General features: G+C 39.4%; 1 long non-coding RNA gene across 4 annotated transcripts in view; it reads left to right on the forward strand.

The window, feature by feature from the left end:
- Nucleotides 1-205: 205 nt before the first annotated feature.
- The window catches only part of LOC149744023 (uncharacterized), a 68,872-nt gene continuing 45,810 nt past the window's right edge, over nt 206-23,267 (forward strand). The window contains exons 1-3 of one of the 4 annotated variants that reach the window (XR_016391567.1): nt 206-417; nt 6,228-6,303; nt 6,697-6,818. This is a non-coding gene — a long non-coding RNA (uncharacterized LOC149744023). Of the gene's footprint in view, nt 418-1,042; nt 2,062-5,435; nt 6,304-6,696; nt 6,819-23,267 lie in introns of those variants that run through there. The other 3 variants (XR_016391566.1, XR_016391568.1, XR_016391565.1) reach the window with 3 other exon arrangements.

A 23,267-nucleotide genomic window follows, 5' to 3' on the forward strand; every position in this document is an offset into this window, starting at 1 on the left:
AATAACAAAGTATAGAGAATAAAATAAAATTAGAAAAATAAAAGGTTTATTAGAAAAAAATAATTATATTAATGAATTATCAAGAAGAAGGTAAAACAGCACCCTGACCTAAAAGAAGAGAAAAGGAAAAAAAAAAAAAAAGGCCTTGGCTCTTGGGGGTGGAGTTTAGGTGGGGGGGGTGGAACTTAGGCAGGGGCAGGGTTTAGGGTTGGGCAGGGCCTAGCCAGGGTGGTGACGTTTGAGTGTGGGGCGGAGCCTAGACTCAGGACCCACACAGCCAGAAAAGGCCTTGGGTGTGGGGACTAGGCTGGGCAACATTCAAGTGTGTGGTGGGGCCTCTGCCTAGGACCTACACAGAATGGGAGAGGCAGCACATCCAAAGGGGTTCTCTGGAGTGTGGATTTCGGGAGTTTGGAGGTAGGGCCATGGGTGAGGGTGTGTGTGTGGGGTTTAGGCCCAGGGTGTTTGGAGGGGGTCTCAGAAGGGGTCTCCGAGTGTAGAGGTGGGGCCCTGGGTGGGGGTGTAGGGGCAGGGCTTGGGCTCTACCTGGTAGGAGGGAGGCTCCCAGGGCAGAGGATTAGGCCTGGGAGCCCAACAGGCTCCCCGGTGCCTAAGTGAGCAGGGAAAGCACTGGCCGTGTTCCTTTCTGTTCCTCCACGCCCTCCCCCATGGTCTCCCCCAGGGTCTCCACAGTCGCCGCTGGACCCTAACTGTGGGCTGGTCCCACTGAGTGTAGGATCTCCTACCCCCGCCCATTTGCCCCTCAGGGGTGCAGGTTCCAGAGGTCTGGCCTTTACTTTTGCTCCCCCTTTCCTCCCTCCCACTCCGTCAGGACCCACGCAGCTGGAGGGGTTTAGGTGGGCAGAGGATCAGGTCCGGGATTTCATCAGGCTTCTGGGGCCCAAGAGGGTAGGGGAAACCTAGCCACCCTCCGTTTTGATCCTCTGCCCTCCCAGTGGTCCCCCAATTTCCCCCTCCAGGTGTGGAATCTCTTCCTCTCCCCCAGCTGCCCCTCAGGGGCGCCAGTCCAGTCCCACCTCCACTTCTCCTCCCCACTCACTCTCCCCATGCCCCATGTCGTACTTGGTTGCTGGGGGTTCCTCCCGTCCCCTTAGGCGTCCGTGGTCCCCTACCGGTGCCTGGTAGGTGCCCTAGTTGTGCCAAGATGCGAATTTCATGCCCTCCTAGTCTGCCATCTTGACTCCCCCATATTTTCTTTAGTGCTTTATAAGGGTAACTGGGTAATTAAGTATGAAAAGTGAAACCACTGATATAAGTCAGTTCTATATTCACTTTAATAACTGTTAGAACAAAATAGCTGTTAAAATATCTTACACACTGAAAGTGGTAATTGTTTTTTGATCTATGATTATGTATCTTTTGGCACAGAGAAGCTGTCCACTCTGGCCATTCATGTAGCCCTGTTTGGAATAACTTTAAAATGCTTATCTTAGATTTCTAAGTGCTTAAGGCCAATGTCCCGTTTAAAAAACATTCTTCCATACAGGTCCAGTGACCCCTTTCCAGCACCTTACTTATCTTTCTATGCCTTAGTTCTTCATTTGGTGATAACAGTAGTTCCTACCTGATAGAGTTGTTATGTGATTATATGAGGTAATGATATTTCGAATGTGCTTAAAATAGTTGTTTGGCATGTATTAGTGATGTTTCATTTAATCCTCACTTGGGACTTATCTTGAGAGCTTAGTAAAACACCATTCAAATATAGCACTTAAAACAGTGCCTGGCACACAGTAAGTATTCAGAATAATTTATGGAAATAATTCTTCTTAATTTTTTTCTCCTCGTCTGAATCCTCCCCAGCCACATTTCACAAAAGTATCTTAGCACCTTTTATGCTCTTTTGTCTCAGGGCAGGCTTGTATTTCAGTGCTAACTTGCAGAAATTTCCTGGATGATATATTCCTCTCCTGGGTTTTGATCTTTAAAGGCTGAGCATCCTGGAAAGATGATACTAAGTGCCTATGTTTAGGATTGGAATTTTGGAGGATGCACATTGATGGTGACAGGATTTTGGAAGGAATGGGAAGCAGTTTGAAGGTGAGATTCTAGAGGCTCCTAGTCTCAGCGTACATCCCCAGGTACATACATGGCGTAAAATCAAATAGCTTTTAGATTATAGACTTGCATAATGAGGATTTCTGCTGTGGCCGCAGAAGACTGCAAGATGAAGCTCTTTCTCTAGAATGTCCTAAATTATGGGTGAACCCTGAAGGTGATACACCCAGCAATGGCAGAGATCAGAATTTCCTAGCAGCCCATTAGGCTTTTGAGGCTGAATATAATTTGATTAAATGAAAATAAAATCATTGATCATTCTTGCATACCCTATAAAATGAGATTCACAGCCCTTAACCAGAGAAATTGGGTCCTTTTATAGGCTAACTTTGTCTCTGTCAAACTGGGATATGCACCTCCTGATGATCCAGAAGGACAGTTGAATATTTAATAATCTGAGCTCCAGGATCCATTACCCATCTAATAGCTGTTCTTTGGAGGAAACGCAAATGACTTTTTCCTAATCTTTATTCAAGGATGAGTCTTAAGAAACTCTGGAAACATAAACAGCATGAGCTCCATCGAGAATAGTGCAGAACAAGCACACATTAAATAGTAAACTAGAAGGAATCTGAAAGAGTCAATGGTGGTCATTTTGAAGTAAAAATTCTAAACCCAGTGGTGGATGGTAGGACAGATAATGACACATCTAGTCACCACAGACTCCCTAATAAAGCATAAACCTTAGCTTTGTTGCAAGGATGAAAGTAATGGTGCTGCTTAATGGGAGCAGCAGACCAGAGGTGTTTAATCACCTAAAATCACTGATGGTAAAATCACCTCATCGTGCTTATGGAGGCAAGGATCATTTACACACACTTCAAGTCACCCTTGACAAACAGGCTCTTTGTTGATTTCATTAAGTGCCGAACTTTTCTCACCCACCTCGCCTCAGGATGCACACATTTCATTTCCATGCGTGTTCTGGGAGGACAGTCCATGTCATTTGCCAGCATTTCGGCCAACATATACATAATCAAATGCAGCTACCATGGAACATGGCCTGAGAAACAATCCATCCAGTGTTTAATGAGTAACATTAGCATGCTCTTAAAAGCACTAATAGCAAGTTTCATTACTGTTCATTTTAGTGTGGATGGCAGCTATCCAAAACCTAACCATGTACTAAATTCATTTTAGTAAAAGCAGAAAATAATAAATAAAATAAATGATTGTAATTACAAGTTACTTCTAGAAGTTAGACTTATATTAACATGACATTAACTCAGAAAAGAAACACTTTCTTCTTTTTTTTTTCCAGATTACAATTTTCTTTTAGGAAACCCTTTCTCTCCTACAGTGACTTTCAATCTAATATTGTCTTCAAATTAATTTTCATTATTTTATTATAAAAGTGATGTTATTATACTTTTTGGGATTTTGATCCTGAGGATCAGAAATTGTTCAGAAGGCATTTGGAGTTTTCTATAAATTTGTTTATATTGACTTTTGCAGTATCCACTCCCACTGCTTTCTTGTGTGCCTTCCTATACTTCTTCCCTTTCCAGTCTCTTCAGGATGTTCCCCAGCTCCTTTACAGCTATGGTTCTGGATGTGATTTTAGTTCTGCAAGTCACACATTCTCACGGGGACATGGATTTGGAATTTTCTGGTGCAGATGGTGGCAGAGGTTCTCAGTTGCTGGAGTCATCAGCTTCAGCGGTGTTTCCTCATTTGAGAATCTGCTTCCTCACCATTGCAGAGGCAGTAGCTGTTGTGGCAGCCTGGTGTGACCAGAACCTCAGTCTAGGGTCTGTTGCTTCCCTTCTCTCTAATTATAAGCTTTTCTACTTCAGGTATCTAGGAAAGATTCTATGCTCTACAGCTGAACCCTGAGTAAGACTGCCTTGGTGCCTACTTCATAGATTGCAAACATTTTGGTGATTAAATGGGATACTTGCATACAGTTTCCTTAGCCAAATGCCTGGCACAGAGTGGATAATAAATATTAGCTTCTATTTTCCCCTCATAATGCCTAGGGTGGTTCAATGTGAACCTACCTGATAGAAAAATTAAATCCTCAGTATACTTTTTAGTTACATGGTGACTACATATGACACAGTAGAGAAAGACATAGAGACAGTGTGTTATAATGGTAGGGCCAGAGAGTGGTGAACAGTATTTAGAGTAAAATGATCTAGGTTCAACTCTCAGACCTACTTATTGTTTGGCCTTGAGCAAAGTTTTCTGGGGTTTATTTGTTCCAGCTACAGTGGGAGATGAACTGCGTTTTCTTTAATGTTTCTCAAGTTTTTAAAATTCTGAGACTTATATTCTAGCTTCATTTGCTTCTAATTTTCAGTAATGATTTGAAATAACAAGAATGTTCACTTCTTTAGATGACTCATTGTTTAAGGCGTATGATAGCAAACGATGAAGTTGTTTTGTTTTGTTTTTAAGACTTGCCTGATGCTTGCCATCATAAAAGGTGAATTAAGCAATGCAAGGAAGAAAAAAAATAGAGGTGAGGATAGTACATTCAACGCATTTGGGAGGGTAAAGAAAAAAGTCCTCTTAGTTTAGTTTGTCTTATCAGTGACAAACTGAAACTGGTTTTTCATAGTAACACCTGGCCATTGTTCTAAAAATATGAAACTTGAGGCCTGTTTGTTGTTGTTGTGTTTTTGTTTTTTTACAGTTAGAAACCTTGATTACAGTGCTACATTTAGAAAATTTAGAAGAGGCACTCTGAGGAACTGAAAATTGTAGAAGAAAATAGAATCTCTTAAGGGTGTAGGAAGTAGATAAAATCTCTGGCAGAGAAAAGCAGTTTTCACAAAAATATAATAGAGAAAGATAACTGAACTTATTATAAAGGCACCTAACTAAAAGGGAAAAATCAGTAGAGGAAAGGAAGTTATCTCCTAGTCTTAAGCTGTTTAAGGTCTTGGGATGCCAGGAAAGATGCAAAATGCCATTTATTCTTTTTCTTTCTCTCTCAAAACTGCTTTAAAAATCCACGAAAAAGGGCTTCCCTGGTGGCGCAGTGGTTGGGAGTCTGCCTCCCGATGCAGGGGACACGGGTTCGTGCCCCGGTCCGGGAGGATCCCACATGCCGCGGAGCGGCTGGGCTCGTGAGCTGTGGCCACTGAGCCTGCGCGTCCGGAGCCTGTGCTCTGCAACGGGAGAGGCCACAGCAGTGAGAGGCCCGCGTACTACCAAAAAAAAAAAAAAAAATCCACGAAAAAATCAAGCCTGCCTTTTAGCTGTTAAAATTGAATTTTTAAAAAATGACATGGGTTCAGATTTGGATTGACATTATTGACTAGTTACTCTTCTTTTCATACAAATGATAGCAGTATCAGTGTTTGAATCTGGCTCATTTGGTTACAAGGAAGAATTCAGTCAGATTATTGCAGTGGACAAATGGTTGTTATAATTACATATGGACTCTGACTGGACCTGGAAGCTGAGGCGTAGAGAGAAATATTTTGCTCCCTCTCTGAGTCTTTGGTGCTCTGTGTCCATCTGCTGTATTCCCCATTCCAACCTCTGGAACTTATCTGCTGACGCTGGTTTTCTACATCTTCATTGTCCAGCTTGCCTATTTGCGTAGGTTACTTCTCCTAGATTATCTTTGTCCCCTTTCTACAGCACACATTTTTTTCTCTAACTTGTATTTTAATCTCATGTATAACATAGGAAGCCTTGCCTCTGTTGGGGTAAGGAAAGCATTTTCCTCTTTTCTCCTCAGAGCAACTCCTTCATTTGGGAATATGTAACTAATATGATTGAGGGAATTGGGACCTGGGCTGCCAAGAATTTACCACTCGTTCTTATTCTCATTCTCTTGTTCTTTCTGTTTCTCACTAGTTTCACTTCAGAGGGAAAGAAAGAAATCCTTTTTTTTTTCTTTTTTGGCCGCACCACGCAGCATGGGGAATCTTAGTTCCCCAACCAGGGATTGAACCCGCAGTGGAAGTGCATAGTCTTAACTGCTGGACCACCAGGAAAGTCCTGAAAGAAGTCTTGATTTTAAATTCCAAGCTGTATTCTGGCTTTACCAGAATGACAGCTGTTAAATTTCCCCTTTTGATTTCTATGTATATTGATCTACTGGTTCAAGATCCATAAGGCAGTGATTCTCAACTGGAAGTGATTTTGATAGGGGACATTTGACAATGTCAGAAAACATTTGTGATTGTCAGGACTGAAGAAGGAGATTCTACTGGCTTCTGGTCATTAGAGTTCAAGGATGCTGCCAAACATCATTCAATGCACCAGGTAACAACCCGCGTTAAAAATAACAATAATAATACTGCTATATTTAAAATAGATAACCAACAAGGAGCTACTGTATAGCACCAGGAACTCTGCTCAATACTCTGTAATAACTTATATGGGAAAAAAAATTCGATAAAGAGTAGATACATGTATACGTACAACTGAGTCACTTTGCTGTACACCTGAAGCTAACACAGCATTGTTAATCAACTATACTCCAATATAAAGTAAAAATTAAAAAAATTTTTTCTAGCCCCAAATGTCAGTAGTGCCAAAGTTGAAAAATTCTGCCATACGAGAAGTAAAGGGTTTGAGATTAATTATTGCCTTTTTATTCAAAAACTATTTTATTACCGTTTCTAACTATCTAATCTCTCAATTACACCCTTCCAGATTCCCAGGGAAAGATATGAATGGTGAAGCCTATTTTTGAACTAGGCTCCACAAAGCACAGCCTTCTGCCAGTCCAAGGGTTCAAGTTCCTTAGTCCAACCCGAACAACTATGACTCACAAGGTATCAGCTATGATTATAAAATAAAACATGGACATGTTAGCTCTTGTCTCTAAAAAAGGTAGATAATTTTTTTAGAAGGAGATGTGATTAGGTAGGAATCATAAAACATGTTCAGACCAAAAAAATAAAATATAATTTCCTTAATACTTAATAACTTTTAATTGATGACAAAAATCAAGTGAGTCTTCTATCATGTACATTTTAAGCCAATATGATTCAGTAATATTGTTTTGGATATTCAGTTACTATATTTGTGAGAACACTTAATTTTTATTATCTCTGAGAAAAAGGAAAAAACTAATTACATATTGGATTAATTTGTGAGTTTCCTATCCTTAGGTACCCTGGGGGTCTATAATTCTTACTTCCAGGAACTCTTTGTAAGCCTTTTTTCCAGAAAAGAGTTTCAGACCAGGAATGCAGAGGCAAAGCAGAACACATTGTAGATGCTAATATTCACTAGAAGAGGAGCAAGGGAGCTGTTTTCGAAGGAGTGTTGTGCACAGATTCTGTTATGACTTTAATGGAAACAGTGCATGTCATTCCCACAGCTTGCTGAGTACTTGCCCCTGAGAATATAGTGATTAGAATGAATGATGTGCTGGGATTAAAACACTTTACTGTTTAGTTCTATTTGTTGGGAAACATTTACTGATTCTAGCCCTGGTTTCCCTTATGATATGATTAGGCAGAGAGGAGTCACTTTCCTGAGGAAACTGAGGTCACAGTGTTCTCTCACGATATAAAGCTCGTGAGGCATGTGGAAGAGCTGAGATCATGGATTTGGAAAGGATCGCCGTAGAGTTGTTAAAGTAAAATTTTCTACAGATAACTTACTGATCTAGTTGACTTCTATTCAGTGATTCATGACTTGGGTACTGTTTAATCTAGCAGGTAGAAAGGAGCTCTGAAGAGCAGTACAAGGTGAGAGCTTTTTATAGACCAAAGTGAGCAGGGTCAAGGACGATGTACTGGTCATTTGCTAATGGGTTAATGAGAGTTCCTTTCCTTATATGGAACAAGGAGCTGGATAAGGGTTTGGTAAGCAGGCAAGCATGATTGGTTGGTTGACCTGGGCCTTCCTTTGCTTGGAGAGCCCAGGTAGGGAAACTTAGATAAATTTTGGTTTGCTGATGTGGGGCTTAGCATGAGTGATTCCATCTTGGACCTAATCTGGTTACTTTGACAGAGTCCTTGGCCTATCACATAGTCTTTACTATGCAAATAGGGCCAGTCACTTCAGAATTTTGAGAATTGATCTCAGTATCTTTCTACTGAAGACAATAACTGCTTTCCAGCATTGTGGCAAGACATTTAAGAGCTTCCATCACAGCTCCAGCGCAACTTAACCACGTAACCAGTTCTGTGAATGCTGTCATGTTCTGGAATATTATCGTGCCTCACTTTTCTGTTTTGTAAATTTGGGAAGATTGTATCTGCTTCACAGGGTTTTTTGAGAAAGAAATGAGTTACTAATAATGACTGCAAAGCACTTGTGACAGTGTCTGTCTCAAATGTTATTATCATTGTTAATGCACATTGAGCTTTTAGCTCAGTGCTTGAAAACCTGGCAATCATTCAGTCAATGGTAGCTAGTTTTTACACAGTGCCCGGTATTATTATTGCTAGAAACAAAGAAAAATAACAATTTACGTCAAGGGAGAATCCAGTAAATGATCTATGAAGGTCTGTTATTGCCTAAACCAACATATGCTTTGTGATAGTGATTAGGCTGGGTGGGAGCCATCAGTCAAGCCAGAAGGATGAGGCAAATGAGGAAACCTTTTCAGAAGACATGTGGATGATTCTAGGGAACTGGATGACGTTTTGGTTGGGGGCATAACTTCACAGTAATTGAACACTCCCCAAATATCATTTTTAAAGTAAACTTACCTTATTGCTGTTAGTTGGAGGCATAAATTTCCACTCTGTGAATGCCCTGTGCATTTGTGGATCCGATTGCAGGGTTAAACAAAATCAACAGAGTCCTTCCATCCCATTCATTTCTAATGCAACCTGTATTGCTACCATCAGCAGCAAAATAAAATCTTTTCCATTTACCTCTGACTCAAAAAGCAGAGGGAGAGGCATTTTGAGATAGTTTAAATAGGGAAATGGAGATTTAGAGGTTAAGTGATGGGTTTAATGACAGTGGTGCTTCATGTTAGTACTGTATTTCATTTTTCAAAGTATATCCTCATAAATAATCTCCTTGGATCTATACAACTAAATAGAATAGAAACAAGAATATAAGACTGTTATCTCCGTATAACAAATCAGAAAGCTGATGTTTCTCTATCAGATGTATACTCAGGCTAAACTGGAGACATTGATTCCAGCTCTCACTGTTACGTAGGGGAGCTTCTCTTGCTATCATTGTAAAGCCTACAGCATTTCCCCAGCATTGACTTTATTCTGATTTCTTTAAAAATAAACTCCTGGGCTTCCCTGGTGGCTCAGTGGTTGAGAGTCTGCCTGCTGATGCGGGGAACATGGGTTCGTGCCCAGGTCCGGGAAGATCCCACATGCCGCGGAGCAGCTGGGTCCGTGAGCCACGGCCACTGAGCCTGCGCGTCCGGAGCCTGTGCTCTGCAACAGGAGAGGCCACAACAGTGAGAGGCCCGCGTATCACAAAAAATAAATAAATAAATAAACTCCTGCTAGTCTTTCTTGAATTAGATGCTGATAGACCTAAGAAAATGAGTCTAATTCCTCTTCCCCATTAGCCCTAAAGCTAACATACCTGCAGATCTTCTAAGTTACTCTTTTCTCTAAATCAGACTTCCCTCAGTAGTCTGAACTTATCTATCACAAATTCTAGAACTTTCATCATACGTCAGAAAAATGTACTTTATCCACTTCCCTGAAGAAAGAAAACAAGTATAATTCACTCAGCTAATATTGACTGATGGCCAACAGTATTAGAATCTTATTGTGTGTTTATGTACAGTCATGAACAAAAAAGATACAGTCCTTGAAATTAGGTAATTTGCTTATTAGGGCAGGGACATAGGTGATATTCATGAAATAATTTAAAATTTTATTCAGCAGTAAGTTGCCATGAAAAAAATAAAATAAAAAACAGTGTTCTTGAGCATTATATTATATTGAATGGAGCAAGAAGTTATCCCTAAGGAAATTGCCTTTGAAAGACAAAAAAGGAGCCAGGCATTCAAAAATCTGGGACAAGAGAGAGCCAAATAAAGGAAAATGTTAGTGCAAAGATGGGAGCCAGGCTGGTGTGATCAAAGGATCAAGAGGATTCCAATAAATAAGGACTAAGTTGAATAAGGGTGCAAATGAGAAGAATTGAAGTTAGGGACATAGGCAGGGACAGATATTCTGGGGCCTTAGGATGCCCCATAAAAGGGATTTGGATTTTATTCTAAATCCTAGTGCTATCTATTGGTTTTGAGTGTGGAGAGACTTGATCTGATCTCATTTTTAAAAGAATACGCTGGCTGTTTTAAGAAAAATGAATTGTGGGGAGGCAAGAGTAGAGTCTGGGGACTAGTGAGAGGCTTCCAGTAAACCAAAAGAGATTATCATGTTCAAACAAGGACTTGATGATGCATTGTCTTGCCTTAGAGTTGGGGCGGATGGTGATTGAAAGGGAAGAATTGGACACTTCCTAGCTGGGGATTTGAGTAGCTGGGTGGACAACGCTGTCCTCACTTGAAGTAGGAAAGACTTAGGGTGAGAGAAAAGGTCTTGGGGCTGGGGACAAATGGGTAGTTCTGGTTTTAAAAAAATTATGTCTGGAATTTATATTTTGTTTTAGATGTGTTCTCACTTATATGCAGTACAGGGTAACAGTAGTTTCCCTTGAATTTGAGCCGTTATTTCTATTATATCAGCCTCAGGTTGTAGTTGTTTATTAAGCAGTCATGTGTAGAAAAAAATGTATTCAGTGAAAAACCTTTCTCTCTCTCTCTCTCTCTCTCTCTCTCTCTCTCTCTCTCTATATATATATATATATATATATACACACACACACACACACACACACACACACACACGTACTTTTTTTTAATGCAGGCTTCTTAGATTTCCCTTCTTGGTTATCAGATTCTAGCTCTGTTTCTTGTCTCTGAGCTATTTTGCACCTCTTTGTAAGTTGCAGGTAATAATAGATATATAAACTCTTCTCTGTGCAGTAGTGATTTTAATTGAGTACCTTTTTTCTGTGGAAAACTGGTTTTGTCCACATTTGCAATTAATTTCAACATTCCTTTACTCCATATGAATTTTTCTTCCTTTTCCCTTCATTCAGTTACAACATCTGCTTGATTTCCTCATCTAAGTAAAGTAAAATCTTTAATGTGCATTCCTTTTTATATCTGTATGAGAATCATAGCTTTACTTTTTCCTAAAAATGATCTTTTAGCACAGTTCTCACCAATGGCTCATATTGCTCTCCTGGGCAGATGAACACCCATATGTTTTCACACAAACTACTGTAAAGTTGTGCTCCCGAATTCTGTATTTAATAATGTGACATTAACACATTTCATATGATGCCAATTTCCCAGAAAAATTCTGGACTCTCATGTGAAATACCCAGAATCAATTTTGCCAGTACAATTATGAATTCAAATGTCAAATGATTCATTTTATACCTCAGCCCCAAGAACATTGCATCCTCCTAGTGGAAGGGAGAATTTCTAATGATCAGTCTTTGAGCTTCCACAAGCCATTTAGTAAAATTTTAGGCACTTTGTGTACAACAGAATTAGTTTGTCAATAATGAAAGATATCATTGAGTGTTTCTAAGCAAATTCATACATTGCCTCTATTCTCAGAAGTGTATACTTCAGTGACTAAGGTTCTGAGAGATTGTAATTCATTAATTCTTAGAGGAAACTTACTTGAAGTTATATTCTAAAACTGTCTTTTAAAAAAGATTAGCTCATGACTCATAAATTGGAGTGGTTCATTTTTTGTCTTGTCAAGGAAGAAGAAAACGTACTTTACTGACAAGGAAAAAGAAACATTGCATCTTTGGCAAAGGTGCAGTTTAAATATTTAGAAAATTGTGATTCATAAGTCAAAAAAGGTAACGATATAATATCATTTCCAGAGCTGTATCTGTGCAAGCACTTTTTGTACTCATATAACATTAATTGATTTTAAGGTATCATTTGTATAAGTTATTATTAACATTGAAAATATAAATCATGAAGATTAAATGACACAATTAATTTACAAAAAATAAGTTCATCTAACGTTTATTTTGTAAGACTTTTTAAAAAATATTATGCCAGGCCTGGCAAACTTTAACAAATATTTTAATTTCTTATAAATCATTTTTTGAATGTGACTATTTTAGAGGAATTATAGATGAAAACAGAGTTTTGGTTGACAAATTGAAAACTTCACAAAGAAAGAAGCATAGATTTATTGATTGATATAGCTAATATGTTTATGGCATCTGTGAGAGCCACGTATACAGGTAGATTGTGAGATGGGTTGATGATTACCAATTTTGTTCTGACGTTATGAAAATAAAAACTCAAATGTTACACAAAACTTATTCTTTGAGTTGGGGTGGATGGCTATTGAAAAAGAATAATTAGATGCTTTCTATTTTGGGGATTTCAGTAGCTGGGTGGACACTGTTGTCCTGACCTGAAATAGGAAAGACTTATGGTGAGGGGGAAGGTCTTGGGGCTGGGGTAAGAATGGATAGTTCTGTTTGTAACAAACTTACTTCTAGAATTCACATTTTATTGTAGATGTGTTTTTACTTGCATGCAGTAGAGGGTGACTGTAGTCTTCCTGGGACTTGAGCCTTTATTTCTGTTATATCAGTCTCAGGTTCAGTTGTTTGTTTAGCAGTCATGTGTGGAAAAGAAAGATGTATTGCATGGAAAACTATGCATCTTCCTTAGATTACCATCTGTAAAATGCTTACTTTAAAAACCTTAGTTGAACTTACTTTTATCCATACTGGGTTGACATTTTTGGTATATTTTTAACAGTTCTAAGACAAAATATTTCACTTGTCATTGAGAGATTATACACTAGACTTGGGGAAACGTGGGGGCTATCCTGATGAGGCCTCTCATTTACATTTCCTCATTTGTGAAAGAGAAAGTATTTAGTTTCTGGAAACTTGGGGTTGCCTCCCCCCTCTTTATGTTAGACTACATTTTGAATTGGCCTTAGAGTTCCTTCAAATAAAGCAACAAGCAATAAATGGATATTTTCATACTTCTATAAGCTCTCTTCTTGAAGGAGAGATCCCTTGTAGTATTCACCATTTTAGCTCCAGAACCTACATTGTTGATGGTTGAGGGTAGATCTCATAGAGGTGTCTTTGCCTTACTGGGGAGTCTTTGTATGGCTTATAGGGTACAATTCTAAGGTCAAAAGGAAAGTGATTGACTCTATCCCTAACATTTCTCAAGGACCCGTGATGATAGAGAATCACAACTCTCTTCCCACATTTGGTACCCTAAGAGGTAGATTTCTGTTTATTCTGTATAAGAAATATTTTTATTTATTACTTTATTTTATTTTATTTTATTTTTTGCGGTACACGGCCTCTCACTGTTGTGGCCTCTCCCGTTGCGGAGCACAGGCTCTGGACGCGCAGGCCCAGTGGCCATGGCTCACGGGCCCAGCTGCTCCGCGGCGTATGGGATCCTCCTGGACCGGAGCACGAACCCGTGTCTCCTGCATCGGCAGGCGGACTCTCATCCACTGCAGCACCAGGGAAGCCCAAGAAATATTTTGAAAAGAAGCAAACATCATTTCTAATCAAAGAGATGTTTTTCAAAGGAGTTCTTCAAAATGTACATGTTCTTTTCCTTTGGGATAGTACATAAGATCTACCTTCTGGAAAGGTACACACATATCAAATCATGTGCTTCTTCCTTAAAAGGAAAAATTCATGTTTGGTCAATCCTCTTTACTTCCCATAAGGAAAAATTAACTCATTTCTTAGAGTGTCCAGAGAGTCTCAAGCTCATAATGAGTATTTTATGGAAATTTTCTCATAATTGAAGATTAATGTTTAGTTTATGATTTTATTTCAATAATCTCTACCATATTTATTTTTAACCCATTGCACAAATAGGGGTAACATAAGTTGACTAAAGCAGTATAACAAAGATTTTATGTTTGATGGACTTGGGAAGAGGGAGGAATAAGAAGTTTTTACACCCTTTTTCTCACTTGTTCCCAGCAGTGATCTCAAGTTTCAGGACAGTCTGGATGGCAAATAGGCGAATAGAGAAAAGTATGCTTTGTTTCTGTGGCAGTCTCAGAGCCAGTGACTTCTCTGGGAGAGAGGTAGCTTATCCAGCCTAAAATTTTGAGACTGAAAACTTAGAGGCAAGCTGGTGCAAGATTTCTGCAGGATAAAACCCTTGGTGCTACTGCCAGAATAGAATAGATGTCTGGTTTGTGATATTAGTTATCTGTTACATTCTTGGAAAGGCTAAATATCAGCTTCCCTGGTACCCAGCAAATGGCGATAGGTCAATTACTGCTGCTCTAAATGAATATTTTTAAGCAACTTTTTCCCCTTGGCATTATTTAAAGCATAAGTGGTTAGATTTATTTATTTATTTTTCACCAGCGTATACATGTCAATCCCAGTCGCCCAATTCATCACACCCCCACCCCCACACCCCCACTGCTTTCCCCCCTTGATGTCCATACGTTTGTTCTCTACATCTTTGTCTCAGCTTCTGCCCTGCAAACCAGTTCAGGTCTACCATTTTTCTAGGTTCCACATATATGCATTAATATACGATATTTGTTTTTCTCTTTCTGACTTACGTCACTCTGTATGACACTCTCTAGATCATCCATGTCTCAAGAAATGACCCAATTACGTTCCATTTTATGGCTGAGTAATATATATGTGCCACATCTTCTTTATCCATTCGTCTGTCGATGGGCATTTAGGTTGCTTCCATGACCTGCCTATTGTAAATAGAGCTGCAATGAACATTGGGGTACATGTGTCTTTTTGAATAATGGTTTTCTCTGGGTATATGCCCGGTAGTGGGATTGCTGCATCATACGGTAATTCTATTTTTAGTTTTTTAAGGAACCTCCATACTGTCCTCCATAGTGGCTGTATCAATTTACATTCCCACCAAAAGTGCAAGAGGGTTCCCTTTTCTCCACACCCTCTCCAGCATTTGTCGTTTGTAGATTTTCTGATGCTGCCCATTCTAACTGGTGTGAGGTGATACCTCATTGTAGTTTTAATTTGCATTTCTCTAATAATTAGTGATGTTGAGAAGCTTTTCATGTGCTTCTTAGCCACGTGTATGTCTTCTTTGGAGAAATGTCTATTTAGGTCTTCTGCCCATTTTTGGATTGGGTTGTTTGTTTTTTTAATATTGAGCTGCATGAGCTGTTTATATATTTTGGAGATTAATCCTTTGTCCGTTGATTTGTTTGCAAATATTTTCTCCCGTTCTGACGGTTGTCTTTTCGTCTTGTTTATGGTTTCCTTTGCTGGGCAAAAGCATTTAAGTTTCATTAAGTCCCATTTGTTTATTTATTTTTTTAATTTCCATTACTCTAGGAGGTGGATCAAAAAAGATCTTGCTGTCAAAGAATGTTCTTCCTATGTTTTCCTCTAAGAGTTTTATAGTGTGTAGTCTTCCATTTAGGTCTCTAATCCATTTTGAGTTTTTTTGTGTGTATGGTGTTAGGGAGTGTTCTAATTTCATTCTTTTACATGTAGCGGTCCAGTTTCCCCAGCACCGCTTATTGAAGAGACTGTCTTTTCTCCATTGTATATCCTTGTCTCCTTTGTCATAGATTAGTTTACCAATCTAGGAATGTGGGTTTATCTCTGGGCTTTCTATCCTGTTCCGTTGATCTATATTTCTGTTTTTGTGCCAGTACCATATTGTCTTGATTACTGTAGGTTTGTAGTATTGTCTGAAGTCAGGGAGTCTGTTTCTTCCAGCTCCGTTTTTTTCCCTCAAGACTGCTTTGGCTATTCGGGGTTCTTTGTGTCTCCATACAAATTTTAAGATTTTTTGTTCTAGTTCTGTAAAAAATGCCATTGGTAATTTGATAGGGATTGCATTGAATCTGTAGATTGCTTTGGGTAGATAGTCATTTTCACAATATTGATTCTTCCAATCCAAGTACAGGGTATATCTCTCCATCTGTTGGTATCATCTTTAATTTCTTTCATCAGTGTCTTATAGTTTTCTGCATACAGGTCTTTCCTCTCCCTAAGTAGGTTTATTCCTAGATATTTTATTCTTTTTGTTGCAATGGTAAATGGGAGTGTTTCCTTAATTTCTCTTTCAGATTTTTCATCATTAGTATATAGGAATGCAAGAGATTTCTGTGCATTAATTTTGTATCCTGCAACTTTACCAAATTCATTGATTACCTCTAGTAGTTTTCTGGTGGCATCTTTAGGATTCTCTATGTATAGTATCATGTCGTCTGTAAACAGTGACAGTGTTACTTCTTCTTTTCCAATTTGTATTCCTTTTATTTCTTTTTCTTCTCTGATTGCTGTGGCTAAAACTTCCAAAACTATGTTGAATAATAGTCGTGAGAGTGGACACCGTTGGCTTGTTCCTGATCTTACTGGAAATGCTTTCAGTTTTTCACCATTGAGAATGATGTTTGCTGTGGGTTTGTCATATACGGCCTTTATTATGGTGAGGTAGGTTCCCTCTATGCCCACTTTCTGGAGAGTTTTTATCATAAATGGGTGTTGAATTTTGTCAAAAGATTTTTCTGCATCTATTGAGATGATCATATGGTTTTTCTTCTCAGTGTGTTAATATGGTGTATCACATTGATTTATTTGCGTATATTGAAGTATCCTTGCATCCCTGAGATAAATCCCACTTGGTCATGGTGTATGATCCTTTTAATGTGTTGTTGGATTCTGTTTGCTAGTATTTTGTTGAGGATTTTTGCATCTATATTCATCAGTGATATTGGTCTGTAATTTTCTTTGTTTGTAGTATCTTTGTCCGGTTTTGGTATCAGGGTGATGGTGGCCTCATAGAATGAGTTTGGGAGTATTCCTTCCTCCGCAATTTTTTGCAAGAGTTTGAGAAGGACGGGTGTTAGCTCTTCTCTAAATGTTTGATAGAATTCACCTGTGAAGCCATCTGGTCCTGGACTTTTGTTTTTTGGAAGATTTTTAATCACAGTTTCAATTTCATTACTTGTGATTGGTCTGTTCATATTTTCTATATGGTTCAGTCTTGGAAGCTTATACCTTTCTAAGAATTTGTCCATTTCTTCCAGGTTGCCCATTTTATTGGCATAGAGTTGCTTGTAGTAGTCTCTTAGGATGCTTTGTATTTCTGCAGTGTCTGTTGTAACTTCTCCTTTTTCATTTCTAATTTTATTGATTTGAGTCCTCTCCCTCTTTTTCTTGATGAGTCTGGCTAATGGTTTATCAATTTTGTTTATCTTCTCGAAGAACCAGCTTTTAGTGTTATTGATCTTTGCTATTGTTTTTTCTCTATTTCATTTATTTCTGCTCTGATCTTTATGATTTCTTTCCTTCTGCTAACTTTGGGTTTTGTTTGTTCTTCTTTCTGTAGTTCCTTTAGGTGTAAGGTTAGATTGTTTATTTGAGATTTTTCTTGTTACTTGAGGTAGGCTTGTATAGATATAAACTTCACTTTTAGAACTGCTTTTGCTGCATCCGATAGGTTTTGGATCATCTCGTTTTCGTTGTCATTTGTGTCTAGGTATTTTTTGATTTCCTCTTTGATTTCTTCAGTGATCCCTTATTTAGTAACGTATTGTTTAACCTCCATGTGTCTGTTTTTCCCTGGAATTCATTTCTAATCTCATAGCATTGTGGTTAGAAAAGATGCTTGATATGATTTCAATTTTCTTCACTTTACTGAGACTTGATATGTGACCCAAGATGTGATCTATCCTGGAGAAGGTTCCATGTGCACTTGAGAAGAAAGTGTAATCTGCTGTTTTTGGATGGAACATCCTATAAATATCAATTAAATCTATCTTGTCTATTGTGTCATTTAAAGCTTCTGTTTCCTTATTTATTTTCATTTTGGATGATCTGTCCATTGGTGTAAGTGAGGTGTTAAAGTCCCCCACTAGTGTGTTACTGTTGATTTCCTCTTTTATGGCTGTTAGCAGTTGCCTTATGTATTGCGGTGCTCCTTTGTTGGGTGCATATATATTTATAATTGTTGTATCTTCCTCTTGGATTGATCCCTTGATCATTAGGTAGTGTCCTTCCTTGTCTCTTGTAACATTCTCTATTTTAAAGTCTATTTTATCTGATACGAATATTGCTACTCCAGCTTTCTTTTGATTTCCATTTGCATGGAATATCTTTTCCATCCCCTCACTTTCAGTCTGTATGTGTCCCTATGTCTGAGTGGGTCTCTTGTAGACAACATATGTATGGATCTTGTTTTTGTATCCATTCAGCAAGCCTGTGTGTTTCGGTTGGAGCATTTAATCCATTCACGTTCAAGGTAATTATCAATATGTATGTTCCTATGACCATTTTCTTAATTGTTTTAGGTTTGTTTTTGTAGGTCCTTTTCTTCTCTTGTGTTTCCCACTTAGAGAAGTTCCTGTAGCATTTGTTGGAGAGCTGGTTTTGTGGTGCTGAATTCTCTTGGCTTTTGCTTGTCTGTAAAGCTTTTGATTTCTCCATTGAATCTGAATTAGATCCTTGCCGGGTAGAGTAATCTTGGTTGTAGGTTCTTCCCTTTCATCACTTTAAGTATATCATGTCACTCCCTTGTGGCTTGTAGAGTTTCTGATGAGAAATCAGATGTTCACCTTATGGGAGTTCCCTTGTATGTTATTTGTTGTTTTTCCCTTGTTGCTTTCAGTAAGTTTTCTATGTCTTTAATTTTTGCCAATTTGATTACTATGTGTCTCAGCGTGTTTCTCCTTGGGTTTATCCTGTATGGGACTCTCTGCTCTTCCTGGACTTGGGTGGCTATTTCCTTTCCTATGTTAGGGAAGTGTTCGACTATAATCTCTTCAAATATTTTCTCGGGTCCTTTCTGTCTCTCTTCTCCTTCTGGGACCCCTATAATGCGAGTGTTGTTGCGTTTAATGTTGTCCCAGAGGTATCTTAGGCTGTCTTCATTTCTTTTCATTCTTTTTTCTTTATTCTGTTCTGCAGCAGTGAATTCCACCATTCGGTCTTCCAGGTCACTTATCCATTCTTCTGCCTCGGTTATTCTGCTATTGATTCCTTCTAGTGTAGTTTGCATTTCAGTTATTGTATTGTTCATCTCTGTTTGTTTGTTCTTTAATTCTTTTAGGTTTTTGTTAAACATTTCTTGCATCTTCTCAATCTTTGCCTCCATTTTCTTTCCAAGGTCCTGGATCATCTTCACTATCATTATTCTGAATTCTTTTTGTGGAAGGTTGCCTATCTCTACTTCATTTAGTTTTTTTTTCTGGGGTTTTAACTTGTTCCTTCATCTGGTACATAGCCCTCTGCCTTTTCATCTTGTCTCTCTTTCTGTGAATGTGGTTTTTTTCCCATAGGCTGCAGGATTGTGGTTCTTGCTTCTGCTGTGTGCCCTCTGGTGGGTGAGGCTATCTGAGTGGCTTGTGCTAGTTTCCTGATGGGAGGGACTGGTGGTGGGTAGAGCTGGCTGTTGCTCTGGTGGGCAGAGCTCAGTAAAACTTTAATCTGCTTTTCTGCTGATGGGTGTGGCTGGGTTCCCTCCCTGTTGGTTGTTTGGCCTGAGGCAACCCAACACTGGAGCCCACCTGGACTCTTTGGTGGGGCTAATGGCGGACTCTGGGAGGGCTCACGCCAAGGAGTACTTCTGCTGCCAGTGTCCTTCTCCTCACGGTGAGCCGCAGCCACCCCATGCCTCTGCAGGAGAGCCCCCAACACTAGCAGGTAGGTCTGGTTCAGTCTCCTCTGGGGTCACTGCTCCTTCCCCTGGGTCCCGATGTGCACACTACTTTGTGTGTGCCCTCCAAGAGTGGAGCCTCTGTTTCCCCCAGTCCTGTCGAAGTCCTCTAATCAAATCCCGCTAGCCTTCAAAATCTGATTCTCTAGGAATTTCTCCTCCCATTGCTGGACCCCCAGGTTGGGAAGCCTGACATGGGGCTCAGAACCTTCACTCCATTGGGTGGACTTTTGTGGTATAGTTCTCCAGTTTGTGAGTCATCCACCCATCAGTTATGGGATTTGATTTTATTGTGATTGCACCCCTCCTACCATCTCATTGTGGTTTCTCCTTTATCTGTGGTAGTGGCGTATCCTTTTTGGTCAGTTCCAGTATCTTCCTGTTGACGATTGTTCAGCAATTAGTTGTGATTCTGGTGTTCTGGCAAGAGGGAGTCCTGATCCCTTACTTGAAACACCTATCTTTCCAAAGATTATGACAAGAAGAAGGTTCAAATAAATAATAACGTTTCTTCACTTTAATGATAACTTAGAAACTCCACTTCCTTTTGCACCACCCTGGCCTCGCAGCTCCCGCCCCTGCTCCTCGGACCAGGTCCCCTATTTATTTTTTTAATACTCAAAACTTATAAAAGTAGTAGAATCTAATATTTATTGTTATCTTTTACTGTTTGTGCTTTTTAAGTGTGGTCTTTGGTGACCACATAGTATTCCTTAACGAAAATGCACCATATGTGTTTAACAGCGTCCCCATTTTGGGACAGTAGGAAATTTTCCATTTTTAGCCACGTACGTGTAATACGACCTTGAGGGTGGAGCTTTGCCTGTATGTTTGGAATCACTGCCATACTGTTGGCTCTGAGGGATGGAAGGCTCTCCTGTAGATACTCCAAAACTCTGCACCTGTGTGCCTTGCCGCAGCAGTGTGTCGGTCCCTCTTCACCAGCAACTCTCTGACCATCCATTACAGTTGAGAGTAGCCATCTTTCAAGAGAATGGAAACTGTCTCATCCCCCTTCATACACTACTTGGACCTTCTTCTTGTGCTCATGAGGCACTTTTGAGAACTTGACTCTCTCTTGATCCCTTCAAGGGGATCCAGTATGTGTGGTGGCATTTCTGACCTCTGAGAGGGAAACAGCTGTATTTGAAAATATGAAGTTAGTAGATGAGCAAGATGCTCTTTGGGAAAGAAGAAGAACGAATGTTTTCTTTGAGAAGTTGAGCAGTCACTGTAACGTACAGTAGACGATTCATGTCTCTGTGTAAATTGAATTGTGATTATCTTTCCCATACACTCAAAGCCTTATTTATTTTGAGTACATTATATAGATGCTGCTATCCACAGGATGCAGAGAGGATCCTATGTAATGTGTCAGCCTCGACACTGCAATAGAAAGAACTCATTTGCTTACCATGTTATACGTACTGGTCTGCATTTCCCCAGGCTGTGAATTACTCCCTTCCAGGGAATTTCTGCCTTGGAAGGATCATTAACTCTTTGAGGGTACCAGCAAACCAGGTAGCAGATTCACCTTTTGTGAACTAAAATTCTAAATCCAGAAAAGACGATGAGAGTTCTGAAGTCCATCTCCCTATCTTTGTAAGAGGATCATCTCAGTAAGGAATGATTAAGGTTGTGATTTTTAAGGAGGCATTCCTAGATTCAATTCCTTCCTCCATAAGGTTTAAAATTCCTCTATGCCTCAGTTTTCTCATAGGTAAATAATATCTACCATATAGTTTATTATGAGCATTAAATGATAAATAGAACTTAGATACTAATAAGAGCTCAATAGGGAATTCCCTGGCAGTCCAGTGGTTAGGACTCTGTGCTTCTACTGCAAGGGCCACAGGTTCAATCCCTGGTCTGGGAACTAAGATCCCGCATGCTGTGTGGTGTGGCCAAAAAAAAAAAAACAAAAAAACCCCGCAAACTCAATAAAAGTTAGCTATCATATTATTAGTCTTATTATTATTGTCATTATTAATTTGATGAGCTTCAGAAAAAATTGTGCACCTTTCTTCATGCCGTTGAGACCTGGCTGTCCCTTTAAGACCTGCTACTCTGAAATAATAACCAACCACAAGTAAACCTAGTCAGTGGAGAAGAATTACGGCCATTTTCTTTCCTTTTTTTTTTAACTTTAAAAAAAGAGCATTACAGATAACCCCAGTTATACAGATTTTTTCTTGTGTCATTCCATTTAAGCTCTTAGGAGCACAAAGTTTTAGGTCTCTAGTCTCTTAAAGTAGTAAATTGTTTAAGCAAGAAAATACTGCATTGATAGGATCCTGATTAGCTTATTGGCATTTGGCTTTGTGGATGCAAATGCTGAGCGAAGATTTAGGATGCAAAGATTTAGGAAAGCGGTGTTTAAGACCAGCTCTGCCTCTTAGCGTTGCGACTGTGGACTACTCAGTGCCTCTCCTTTGCAGATTCTTATCCAAGTTATGGGACTTGGTAATCTCTGAGATACCTAGAAGAGCTAATATCCTGTGATTGATTCAGAAAGGAATCATGCTTTAAAGAATGGGGAATGAATTCTGCTCCCAGTTCCTCAGGTAAACTATTACTATGGTATAATAAATTGTTGGGAAAATTATTCTAATTTTCCTTGCCATTGGATAGATACAGCCATTGAAGCATTTCAGGTGAGAATAGCTTGTCTGGACAGCACCACAGAACCACTGCTGGGCTGGATTAAGTTCCTGACATAACAAGCTGATATAAAAGGTTATCAGAAGTGAGTTAGCCACACAGAGAATTGGCAGGTGTAGCCACTATCAGCAAAGCTTTGTTTGTCAACAGTGTTCCTAAGGGAATCACCTTCTCAGCAATGCCACTGTCCCTGCAAAGTCATTCTCTCTGTAGCTTTGAGAAACTCGCTTCTTGGTACAGCCAAACCCTTTTCTATTCAATGTGTCTGCCATCTTTTGAGAAGAGCTTCCACCATAACGTGTCATGTTCATTTCTGTGACTTCATAGTATTTGGCACTTTCTGGGTCTTGAAACAAACACAGTGTCAGCAAACTCATTTCTTCATCCAGGAGGAAAGGGCCAAGTTGTTGTTGCCCAGTTGTTGCTGGTGGACAGAGGCTCTGTTTCCAGGTTTTCAGGGTCCTGGTATACCTGTGTTTACCTTGGAAACTAAGACATGCTGGGGTTTTCTGTTTTTATTTTTGTTTTTAATCAGGGGTATAGTTGTTTTACAATGTTGTGCTAGCTCCTGCGGCACAGTGAAGTGAACCCGCCATATGTATACACATATTCCCCTCCCTTTTGGATTTCCCTCCCATCCAGGTCACCACAGAGCACCAAGTAGAGTTCCCCTTGCTATACAGCACATCCTCACTAGTTTTCTATTTCATGCTGGCTTTATCTCAGAAATCACTCTTATCCCTGCACCTCTTGGTTCACCTGTGAGTGAAGACTAGAAACTTCTCTTTTTATCTGACCTCTTGTTTAAAGAAGAAGAGTATTTTGATGTTCTGTTGACACACTGATTACGGTGGAGTAGTGTCTGCCTCAGCAATTAGGGTTTAGTCAGCACTTAGGGCAGAAACCA

The sequence above is a fragment of the Delphinapterus leucas genome, unplaced genomic scaffold (genome assembly GCF_059928025.1).
Source record: "Delphinapterus leucas isolate spDelLeu-1000000601 "Yukka" unplaced genomic scaffold, BTC_Dleu_Yukka2 spDelLeu_asBTCV2_sq25, whole genome shotgun sequence".
Taxonomy (NCBI): Eukaryota; Metazoa; Chordata; class Mammalia; order Artiodactyla; family Monodontidae; genus Delphinapterus; species Delphinapterus leucas.